The following is a 12,662-nucleotide window of genomic DNA, read 5'->3' on the forward strand; positions in this document are numbered from 1 at the left end:
TTAGATTCAAATTTTAAGTACATAGATTTTGTGCAAATGTATACAATTTTGTCTAAATCGGTTCAGGTTGAAATTCATCCATATGAGAATATAAACCTTTATATAGCTCGCATTTACGGTACCCGCCTCCCAATAGAACTACAAATTAGTGGTATTACAATTAGATTTAGTTATATTACCCGGAGTCGACTCCGGAGTCGGGGCTGAGGAAAAATGCTGGAGTCAGAGTCGAGCAAAATTGGCTCGACTCCACAGCCCTGGTTGTTAGAGACAATATACCAACACCATGTTCCAAATTTCAGCCGGATCGGATGAAATTTGCTTGGGATTGGTTCTAATGGGGGCTATATATAATTATGCACCGATGTGGACCAATTTTTGCATGGTTGTTAGAGAACATATACCAACACCATGTATCAAATTTCAGCCAGATTGGATCAAAAATCCTTCTCTTAGAGGCACCGAAAGCCAAATCAGTGGGTCCGTTTATATGGGGGCTATACGTAAAAGTGGACCGATAAGGCCCATTTGCAATACCATCCGACCTACATCAATAACAACTACTTGTGCCAAGTTTCAAGTCGATAGCTTGTTTCGTTCGGAAGTTAGCATGATCAGAAAGCAGATATATAATTTTTGAGAAAATAACATGGTTGCGGCAAACATTTTACCTGTTCCTCGTCCAAAAAATAACATTTTGCTCTTGAAACATGGTTGAGGTGATTCGTTCTCTGTGCGCAATTATTAACCCATTTTGATGACATTTGGTGCAGAGTGTTCTTTTGGCACAAGGACGAACTCTATTGCATTTGGAAAATATTCGATCAAATTTAGATATGGCTCCCTTACATATTTATGTGTTGCCCGATTTCGACAAATGGGGTCATAATACGCTTAGTTACTAATTTATTTATTACTAATTTATGTTATAAAATTGTACGGGTGGTTTAGGGTATGCACACACAAAATTTTTTTTTCTGATTCAATCACCAAATTAATTGATCCAATTAATTTTTTAATTAAAATGTCTTCAATCACGAAAATGATAGTATCAATCACAGTTTTATTTAGGCATAGAAAAAATTCTTGATTAAAAAATTAATTGATTTTTTAGCAAATTTCAATTAATTTTTTAATTGATTCAATTAAAAATTTAATTGATGTTGATTGCAAAGCTCAATTAATTTATTAATTAAAAAAGGTAACTATTTTTAATTACTTTCTGAATTGGCTTGGAGTTTTTATTTGGAATAACAAAAGATTGTTTGTAATACATTTGTAATTAAAAATTAAAAAAACAGCACTTTTTTAACTGAATTAGTCTTCCGAAATTGATTAAAAAGTTAATTGTATCAATTAATTTTTTAATTAAAAATTTTAATATTTTGAATCATCATCTTAATTAACTTAATGTTTCTATCATGATTAAAAAGTTAATTGTATCAATTGACTTATTAATTGAAAAAATTTTTAAATTCAATTAACTTTTTAATTGGAAATTTTTTGGTGATATTTTTTTCTGTGCAATCAGAATAAAAACGTACCTTAATAATAATAATTTATTATTTTTAAAAATCTGGCTCAAAAAGTTAAAAAAAAATTTCGTTTTACTTGTCAAAAGTTCGATTTTTTGTTCTTTTATATTTTACATAATTAAATTGTTTATATGTTATGGTATTAAATTTGTACATAAATTGCAATAGCACTAAAACCTGATCTTCGTTATAAATGAAATTTATCAAAAGTTTCACTCAGCACTTGAAGTGCTTGACCTTAAGCATTCCATAATCAAATGAAGCAAACCCTATTTGAATTTCAATAGCTTAAGGTATTTGAAAGTTTGCAAATGAAATATTTAACAGTTTTCCAAAAAGTCAGGAGAATCATTTGACTTCTGCTATCCTTCTCATTGTAACCTTGACAATAGAATGATTCCCATAAAAAAAAGACAATTCAAATTTCTCGGACGAAATATTAGCTGAAATACCTTTATTTCATGGGAACTTTTGTAATATCTCCCTGGTGGAAGTTAGCTTAAATGAAATCGACACCTTTTCGCTTTATCGTTTTTTTTTCTTATTGCCCGTACATATATATTGGGTCGGGAAGGGAGAAAATGTTTTGTGAAGGGACTTTCAGGCTAAAGGAAAGTACTCGAAAACAAGTGTTGTCATGTTCTTAACAAACAACACGTTGCGAACAAAGAGCCATGTTAAAAGTCAATAAAACTGAAGTCAGTCCTATGGTAAGTTGGTGAAGTAACATAGTTAGAGAAAGAGAGAGAGAGTATTAGGAGTGCAAATGTTAGAAAAGCTGTAAATGGAGCGTAGGCGACTGTTTGCTACACTACAACATTCTATTGCATTCGAGATATTCTCATCAAATGAAAGTTGTTGTAAAGAGAGAGAGAGAGAGATGGCGAAGTATTGCAATGCAAACCAAAGTCAGGTTATAGATTGATTAAAACATCCCAACAAAAAAAAAAAAAAACAATGGAATTTCTTCCTAACTCATTTCGTTTAATGTACATCCAAAAATGCTCTTCTAGAGATGCACTTAATTTTCACTTCACAAAAAGTTCTTTTTTGGTGATATATAAAAATCATTTGTCTTTCGCAGTTTTCACAATAATTTTTAAATTTAAACACCATAAGAATAAATAAACTAATGGAAATTTCCAACAAACAATATTTTCACATTGTATCGATGTGTTGCTGTTAACAATTTCCTAGTGTTATCTTTTTCTTATATTTTATGAAATTCAAAATACTGAAATATCATCACATCTGAAGAACTAATAGAAATTCAATGCAGGGGATGCCATAAGCGTAGGAAGGCCTCTGGGGAGGGGGCTTAGACCCCCCCAGGAAAAATTGTAGCCCCCCCCCAGAATTTGAAACTCTATGATTTTCCATTTTTCAATAAATGTCAATAGTTTTTTTTAATAACTAAACAAGTATATACAATCGCACAAAGTTTCGCTAAAGACTTTCATGAACAATCGAATTACTTGGGTTGTCGTAGCAGTTGCCGATGGCAATGTTTGATGTCAGATATTTCTGAAATAAAGCTGTGGTTGACCTTTTGATTGATTTAGTTTAGTCAATTTAATTAAAAAAATAGTAATTGATATTAAAACTATTCTTTCATAAATTAATATCTTAATAATGCTGCGAAAAAGCGTCGCCAAAAAAGTAGTGAAATGTTCTTTTTGGGTGTAGAAGTGGTGCAAAATTGGTGGAGAAGCAATGAATGTAATATGAGCTTGTCATAGGACAAATGTCCACCGTTTCAACAGCCGTTGCAATGAATTTGCATCACTTCTTAAGGTGAGATCCGAATTCAGTGTTTTGAATGTGAATTAACAAATTTTGTGATATTTTCCCAAATAAATAATTATACCCTTCACCACTACTGTGGTACAGGGTATAATAAGTTTGTGCATTTGTATGTAACGCCAAGAAGCAAAAGTCTGAGACCCATCTTTTAGTATACCGATCGTCTTAGAATTAAATTCTGAGTCGATTTAGCAATGTCCGTCTGTCTGTCTGTCTGTCCGTCTGTCTGTTGATGTATTTTTGTGTGCAAAGTACAGTTTTAGTCCGATTGTCCTAAAATTTGGTATAGGGTCCTGTTTCGGATCAAAGACGATTTTGGAAAAAATCGGTTCAGAAAAGTTGTAAAAATTACTCTAATTTTCCTAAACTTCTAATACATATATATCGGGCGATAAATCATAAATAAACTTTTGCTAAGTTTCCTTAAAATTGCTTCAGATTTAAATGTTTCCCATATTTATACCCTTCACCACTACTGTGGTACAGGGTATAATAAGTTTGTGCATTTGTATGTAACGCCAAGAAGGAGTAATCATAGACCAACCTTTTAGTATACGGATCGGCTTAGAATTAAATTCTGAGTCGATTTAGCGATGTCCGTCTGTCTGTCTGTCCGTCTGTCTATCTGTTGATGTATTTTTGTGTGCAAAGTACAGCTCGCAGTTTTAGTCCGATTGTCCTAAAATTTGGTATAGGGTCCTGTTTCGGCTCAAAGACGATCCCTATTGATTTTGGAAAAAATCGGTTCAGATTTAGATATAGCTGCCATATATATTTTTCACCGATCTGGTCATAATTGGCGTGTATATCAACCGATCTTCCTCAAATTCCGTACATCCGAATATTTTGTGGGTCTCGAAAAACTTGCAAAATATCAGCCAAATCGGTTCAGATTTAGATATAGCTCCCATATATAGCTTTCGTCCGATTTACACTCATTTGCCCACAGAGGCCAATTTTTAACTCCGATTTAGTTGAAATTTTGGACAGGGAGTAGAATTAGCATTGGCATTGTGCCAAATTTGGTTGAAATCGGTTTATATGTGGATATATCTCCCATATATAGCTTTCGCCCGATTTACACTCATATGACCACAGAGGCCAATTTTTGCTCCGATTTAGTTGAAATTTTGCACAGGGAGTAGAATTAGCATTGTAGCTATGCGTGCCAAATTTGATTGAAATCGGTTCAGATTTAGATATATCTCCCATATATAGCTTTCGCCCGATTTACACTCATATGACCACAGAGGACAATTTTGAAGTCCGATTTAGTTGAAATTTTGCACAGAGAGTAGAATTAGCATTGTGGCTATGCGTGCCAATTTTGGTTGAAATCGGTTCAGATTTAGATATAGCTCCCATATATATGTTTTTCTGATTTCGACAAAGATGGTCAAAATACCAATCTTTTCCTTGTTAAATCACCACTGTTTAGTCGAAAAGTTGCAAAAATGACTCTAATTTTCCTAAACTTCTAATGCATATATATCGAGCGATAAATCATAAATAAACTATTGCGAATTTTCCTTAAAATTGCTTCAGATTTAAAAGTTTCCCATATTTTTTTACTAAAATTGTGTTCCACCCTAGTGCATTAGCCAACTTAAATTTTGAGTCTATAGATTTTGTAAAAGTCGATCAAATTCTGTCCAAATCGAGTGATATTTAAATGTATGTATTTGGGACAAACCTTTATATATACCACCCAACACTTTTGACGGATGTGATATGGTATCGAAAATTTAAATCTACAAAGTGGTGCAGGGTATAATATAGTCGGCCCCGCCCGACTGTAGACTTTCCTTACTTGTTTTTTACTAAAATTGTGTTCCACCCTAGTGCATTAGCCAACTTAAATTTTGAGTCTATAGATTTTGTAAAAGTCTATCAAATTCTGTCCAGATCGAGTGATATTTAAATGTATGTATTTGGGACAAATCTTTATATATAGCCCCCAACACATTTGACGGATGTGATATGGTATCGAAAATTTAGATCTACAAAGTGGTGCAGGGTAGAATATAGTCTGCCCCGCCCGACTTTAGACTTTCCTTACTTGTTTTTTTTATTGTTTTTATGATTTTTAATGCATTCTGACGCTTGTTTGAAACGTTTTTCTTCGAATGATTTCCAAAAGTATCGATTTTTCTATAATGGATTTAGCAGTTTAATGGCAAAATTTGAATAATTTGTACCAATTTATTTATTCTTACTCTTTTTTTAAACTATTTAAAAAAAAATAGAAAACAAAAAATTACACATTAAAATATGAAAAAAATTAAGTAAAAAAACTTCCTGTGTAGTTAAAATAATTGAGGACATTTTTGGAAGTGCTTTTAAAGTTGTGCCTTTAGAACAACTCACAATTTTTTTGCTGGGAAAAGTGTGGAACTACTTTTAGTTGCTTTATTATAAATTAATTGTCGAGTTATTTTGATGTCTAATTTTTTATTCAATTTTATGAAATAAAACATTAATTGAACTTATAAGTTCAGTCTATAAATTTTTAGCTAGGGGGGCTATAGCCCCCCTAGGAAAATTGCCTAGCTACGCTAATGGAGGATGCTTAAAAAATTAATGAAGTAAGTATCATTGCTTCTTAGTCAATTTTGCACCCTTCCCGCATCAAAAAAAAAAAAACAAAAACAAGTAAGGAAAGTGTAAAGTCGGGCGGGGCCGACTATATTTTACCTTGTAGATCTAAATTTTCGAAAGCATATCACATCCGTCAAATGTGTTGGGGGCTATATATAAAGGTTTGTCCCAAATACATACATTTAAATATCACTCGATCTGGACAGAATTTGATAGACTTCTACAAAATCTTTAGACTCAAAATTTAAGTCGGCTAATGCACTAGGGTGGAACACAATGTTAGTAAAAAATATGGAAAACATTTAAATCTGAAGCAATTTTAAGGAAACTTCGCAAAATTTTATTTATGATTTATCGCTCGATATATATGTATTAGAAGTTTAGGAAAATTAGAGTCATTCTTACAACTTTTCGACTAAGCAGCGGTGATTTTACAAGGAAAATGTTGGTATTTGACCATTTTTGTCGAAATCAGAAAAAACATATATATGCACGCAGAGAAGGAATATGATCACCTCAACCATGTTTCAAGAGCAAAATGTTATTTTTGGATGGTGACCATGTAACATGTTTATGGCAAAAATGTTCTTTTCTCGCCAAAAATAATATGCTTGCCGATATCAGACACATAATCTCCGAGAAAATAACATGGTTGCGACAAATAGGTTACATGGTCACCATTCAAAAATAACATTTTGCTCTTGAAACATGGTTGAGGTGATCATATTCCTTCTCTGGGTGTGGGAGCTATATCAAAATCTAAACCGATTTCAACAAAATTTGGCACGCATAGCTACAATGCTAATTCTACTCCCTGTGCAAAATTTCAACTAAATCGGAGTAAAAAATTGGCCTCAGTGGTCATATGAGTGTAAATCGGGCGAAAGCTATATATGGGAGCTATATCTAAATCTGAACCGATTTCAATAAAATTTTGCACACTTGACTACACTACTAATTGTACTCCTAGTGCAAAATTTCAACCAAATTGGGGAAAAACTCTGGCTTCTGGGACCGTATTAGTCCATATCGGGCGAAATATATTTGGGAACTATATCTAAATCTAAACCGATTTCTTCCAAAATTAATAGGATTCTATTCTGAGCCAAAACACATACTTGTGCTAAATTTGAAGTCGATTGGACTAAAACTGCGACCTAGACTTTGATTAAAAAAATGTGTTCACGGACAGACGGACAGAGGGATATGGCTATATCGACTCAGGAGCCCACCCTGAGCATTTTTGCCAAAGACACCATGTGTCTATCTCGTCTCCTTCTGGGTGTTGCAAACATATGCACTAACTTATAATACCCTGTTCCACAGTGTGGCGCAGGGTATAAAAACATCCACATTGCTTTTTGATCCCGCTTTTTTGCAAGGATGTAATTTTAACATGACCTCCCGATATCCAACAAAATTTCTCAGGCTCGCATTTCTATTGGCACGAAGGTTACACCCATAGAAAAAAATCACGACGTTAAACGGAGAACAGACGGCGTCGATCTGACAACGATAAAAAGATACCATGCATTGTCAAAATAACAGGTTGGCTGATAAGTCCCCGGTCTGACACATAGATGGCGTCAAATGCTTCGTGTCAAAATTTGACGGTTGTAAGTCAATTAGTTTGTGAGATAGAGCGTCTTTTGTGAAACAATTTTTGAAAAAAAAAATGGAAAAAAAAATTTCGTGTTTTGATAAAATACTGTTTTCTGAAGGGAAAAAATATGGTGGAAGCAAAAACTTGGCTTGATAATGAGTTTCCAGACTCTGCCCCAGGGAAATCAACAATAATTCAAGCGTGGTGAAATGAGCACGGAGGACGGTGAACGCAGTAAACGCCCGAAAGAGGTGGTTACCGACGAAAACATAAAAAAAATCCACTAAATGATTTTGAATGACCGTAAAATGAAGTTGATCGTAGCAGAGGCCTTAAAGATATCAAAGGAACATGTTGGTCATATCATTCCTCAATATTTGGATATGCGGAAGCTCCGTGCAAAATGGGTGCCGCCCACATTTGACCAAAAACAACAACGTGTTGATGATTCTGAGCGGTGTTTGCAGCTGTTAACTCGTAATATACCCGAGTTTTTCCGTCGATATGTGACAATGGATGAAACATGGCTCCATCACTACACTCCTGAGTCCATCGACAGTCGGCTGAGTGGACCGCGACCGGTGAACCGTCTCCGAAGCGTGGAAAGACTCAAAAGTTCGCTGGCAAAGTAATGGCCTCTGTTTTTTGTGGGATGCGCATGGAATAATTTTTATCGATTATCTTGAGAAGGGAAAAACCATCAACAGTGACTATTATATGGCGTTATTGGAGCATTTGAAGGTCGAAATCGCGGCAAAACGGCCCCATATGAAGAAGAAAAAGTGTTGTTCCACCAAGACAACGCACCGTGCCACAAGTCATTGAGAACGATGCCAAAAATTCATGAGTTTGGCTTCAAATTGCTTCCCCACCCACCGTATTCTCCAGATCTGGCCCCCAGCGACTTTTTCTTGTTCTCAGACCTCAAAAGGATGCTCGCAGGGAAAAAAATTGAATGCAATGAAGAGGTGATCGCCAAAACTGAGGCCTATTTTGAGGCAAAACCGAAGGAGTACTACCAAAATGGTATCAAAATGGTTATAATCATTGTAGCGCTCTTGAAGGGAAATATGTTGAATAGTAAAAACGAATTTTGACAAAAAAATGTGTTTTTCTTTATTAGACCGGGGACTTATCAGTCAACCTGTTACAACCAGCGTGCATGATTTGCAAACGTAATGGTTACGAATAAAAAAAAATCCGCTACCGTGATTCGAATCTGGATTGTCTGCTCCATACGCGTTAACAGTTGCCATAAGAACGTCTAAAGAATATTTTAAGACTTTTCATGGCCAAAGAAAAACGAAAGTCCTTCATGAAATCGTGGACGCCCGTGGACGAAACCGTGAACGTTCATTTTGATTTTTCGTGAACGTTTCCGTTTCATTTTGTTACCATTCGTTCACGATTATTGTATGACTTCGGTATGGTATTTGCACACATCACAGACAGAGCAGGGGACGGACGGACGGACGTGCTTAGATCGACTCAGTATTTCACCACGACCCAGAATATATATACTTTATGGGGTCTTAGAGCAATATTTCGATGTGTTACAAACGGAATGACAAAGTTAATATACCCCACATCCTATGGTGGAGGGTATAAAAATGTTTTTACTGTGATTTTGAATTTAACCCTAACAAATATTTTTTACCCCCATTTTCATGAAGCTTCGTTAGCTAACGAACTTCTACGGACTTCTCTGTCATATATTCCATATGTCAGTTAGGAACTTAACTGCTGAAAAATTTTTAGTTAAATTTAACCGGAGAGAAGATATCTGCAATTTACTTTCTGTTAACTGGCAATTAATGCTTAACGGAGCTACATGAAAATGGCCGTTAATGTCCCAAATAGTTAACTGTCTCCATATAACATAATAGAATGCCCTAACTAAACAATATATAGTACGCTCTAAAACTAAGCAATGAAGTAGGGTACATTCCAGAAACCTGAACCGTGACCGTTAACAACAAATATGCACCCAGTATTGATTTTTCATATGCTAAATTGATAACATCATCAATGTGCGCTTTTCCCAACATATTTTCGCTCAAGTACAAGTTCGAGTGTATTCTACTCTATTCTGTGAATGTTGACGACTTCAAGAATCAGCACTTCAGAGCCATAGAAAGGCACATAAGTACCATGAAGGTATGATCAGCCACATGCTCTCTGGCACAGCACACGTGGAGCTATGTGGAATTTTTCGTTGCCGTATCCTTTGTACCTGTTCTATCTGTTGCGGTGGAAAAACCTGAGTACCATATTCCATAGAATTTTTCTTTGATTTGATATGACTCCCTGTTCAATCGTTTTGCTTCATGCCAGGGACTTATGCGGAAAATATTCATTTTTGATGGGATTTTTTGCGCTCTCTATTTTTACCGATGGGGTTTTTAGTATTCACCGGCAACATAAGCAACAGCTGTTACCAAATATGCGTACTTGTGCTGAGTTGAAAATTAATGATGATGATTTTACATTAACCTTTTTTTTTTGTTCTTTTGCTTTCTTTCTTTATTTGTTCTTCTGTTGGGGGAGGAATTTCCATAAAATTTGTTTTTTTTTTGTGTGGTAGAAAAAAATGTGGGAAAACTTTTTTGTATTGCGATGGCAAAACAACAGCAGCGTGAAATTATTAAACTTATACGCTGTTTTGGGAGAATATTCTGTTTCTGCATTTTAATAAAATTAATGAGGATTCTAGTAACGACATGTAATGGAACATGATTTGTATGCATTAAAGAGATAGTACGTATGTGAGGGTTTTTAGGGAGGTTTTTGAACTGAGGAAAAATGAGATATTATTTTAAATGATGGTCTTTGATGGTATTACATATTTCAATATATTGAACCCGAATTAATTATGACATTTTTTACTTTTTAAAGGAAGGAAATAAGTCGTTCTGACTTATATACCTTGCAAAACTGTGTAACCAAAGTAATGGAATGCTTCTATTTTTTTGTTCTTCTTTATTTGCAAATCTATTATCCGAATATAAGCGTTCATGCAATGAATTTATGAATATGTTAAGTATTTAATTTTGTCCTCTTATAATTTCTCAGAAATAAATATCTCTCGATTTCTTGCAGCCCAAATTATATGTAGATCATCCCGGTAGCCTGTCCATTATTGGATGCTTTTCAGCCAGTTTAGTTCTCTCCTATATTTTCCTAGTTTTCGTTCCATATTACCCGTAATGAAGGAATATGATTACCTCCAACATTTTTCAAGAGCATAATATTATTTTTTCTGGTGAAACATGTAACACGCCGAAAAAAATTACCTAATCACTGTAGAGTTTTTCTGGCTGAAATATTAGCAATAAAAGAGGTGGCAAATTGGCTGAGAAGTTGTATTCCAACAAAATATTACTCCTGATATCTGCTATAACGGCCCAGCAAAAAAAAAACAACAACATTGGAAGTGCTTCTAAAGGCACAACTTTAAAAGCACTTCCAAAAATGTTCTCCCAAAGATGTTCTTTATTTTAACTACTCAGGAAGCTCTTTTATTAGCTTTTTTTTCATATTTTTGAAAGGAAATTTTAACTTTTTCTATTTCAAATATGTTTAAAACAGAATAATGATTAACCCAGCAAAAAATGGAGCACTATTTCAGCAGGAATGTAAGGGAGAGAGGCAGTACCAACAGCTTACAAAACAGCGTTGATTTTTGTGGGCCATGTCCCGATTTAGAGCAGCTTCTACATAGCGCTGATATAATTGCTTATTTTAATAGAAATATTGCTCAGAAGTGATATATAATCTTGAGCATAGCATTGTTGGCGTGAAGGAAAACAGCACTACCTTTCATGCAGCTATACGGCATGAATTGGTTGCAATAAAGTAAACGAATGATCATAAACTGGTTTGATTACTCGTTTACGTTATTGCCACCGATTCATGCAGTGTGGATGCACTGCCTACTTTATTGTATACCAAAAAGCGCAACAAAACTCTTACTGCTGATGTATTTTTTGCGGGGAAAAAAATGGTACAAATTATTAATTTTTTTTTTCGAAAAAAAAAAAATACAAAATCCATTTGCCAATTTTTGAAAATATTTGATGTCAAACGTTTCAGATAAGCGGTACAATGCTTTAAAAATCATAAAAAATTATTATAATTATTAATTATTTGGCAAATTATTGCAAAATTTTTTAATTTACATCCAAAACCCTAAATTCGGATCACACCTTAAGAAGTGCTGCAAATTCAGTGCTACGTGATCTAGGTCAGATGGTATTGCAAATGGGCCATATCGGTTCACTTTTACGTATAGCCCCCATATAAACGGACCCCCAGATTTGGCGTGCGGAGCCTCTTGGAGGAGCAAAATTCATCCGATCCGGCTGAAATTTGGTACATGGTGTTGGTATATGGTCTCTAACAACCATGCAAAAATTGGTTCACATCGGTCCATAATTATATATAGCCCCCATATAAACCGATCTCCAGATTTGGTGTTAGTATTTGGTCTCTAACATCCGTGCCCGCATTGGTCCATATCGGTCCATAATTATATATAGCCCCCATATAAACCGTTCTCCAGATTTGACCTCCGGAGCCTCTTGGAGGAGCAAAATTCACCTGATCCGGTTCACATTTGGAACGTGGTGTTAGTATATGGCCGTTAACAACCATATCAAAATTGGTCCATATCTGTCTAAAGTTATATAGCCGATCCCCAATCACACAAAAATTGGTCCATATCGGTTCATAATCATGGTTGCTACTCGAGCCAAAAATAATCTACCAAAATTGTATTTCTATAGAAAATTTTGTGAAATTTTCATTTCAATAGAAAATTTTGTCAAAACTGTATTTCTATAAAAAATGTTGTCAAAATTTTATTTCTATAAAAAATTTTGTCAAAATTTTATTTCTATAGAAAATAAAATTATATACGTATTTAATCGGTCTTTTTATACCCACCACCATAGAATGGTGACGGGGGTATAACAAGTTTGTCATTCTGTTTGTAACAAATCGAAATATCGATTTCCGAATATATAAAGTATATATATTCTTCATCAGGAAGAAATTCTAAGACGATGACCATCTGTCCTTCTGTCTGTGTGTTGTGATCGCGCTACAGCGTTCAATAATGGCGC

This window comes from Haematobia irritans, chromosome 3 (genome assembly GCF_050003625.1).
Source record: "Haematobia irritans isolate KBUSLIRL chromosome 3, ASM5000362v1, whole genome shotgun sequence".
Classification (NCBI taxonomy): Eukaryota; Metazoa; Arthropoda; class Insecta; order Diptera; family Muscidae; genus Haematobia; species Haematobia irritans.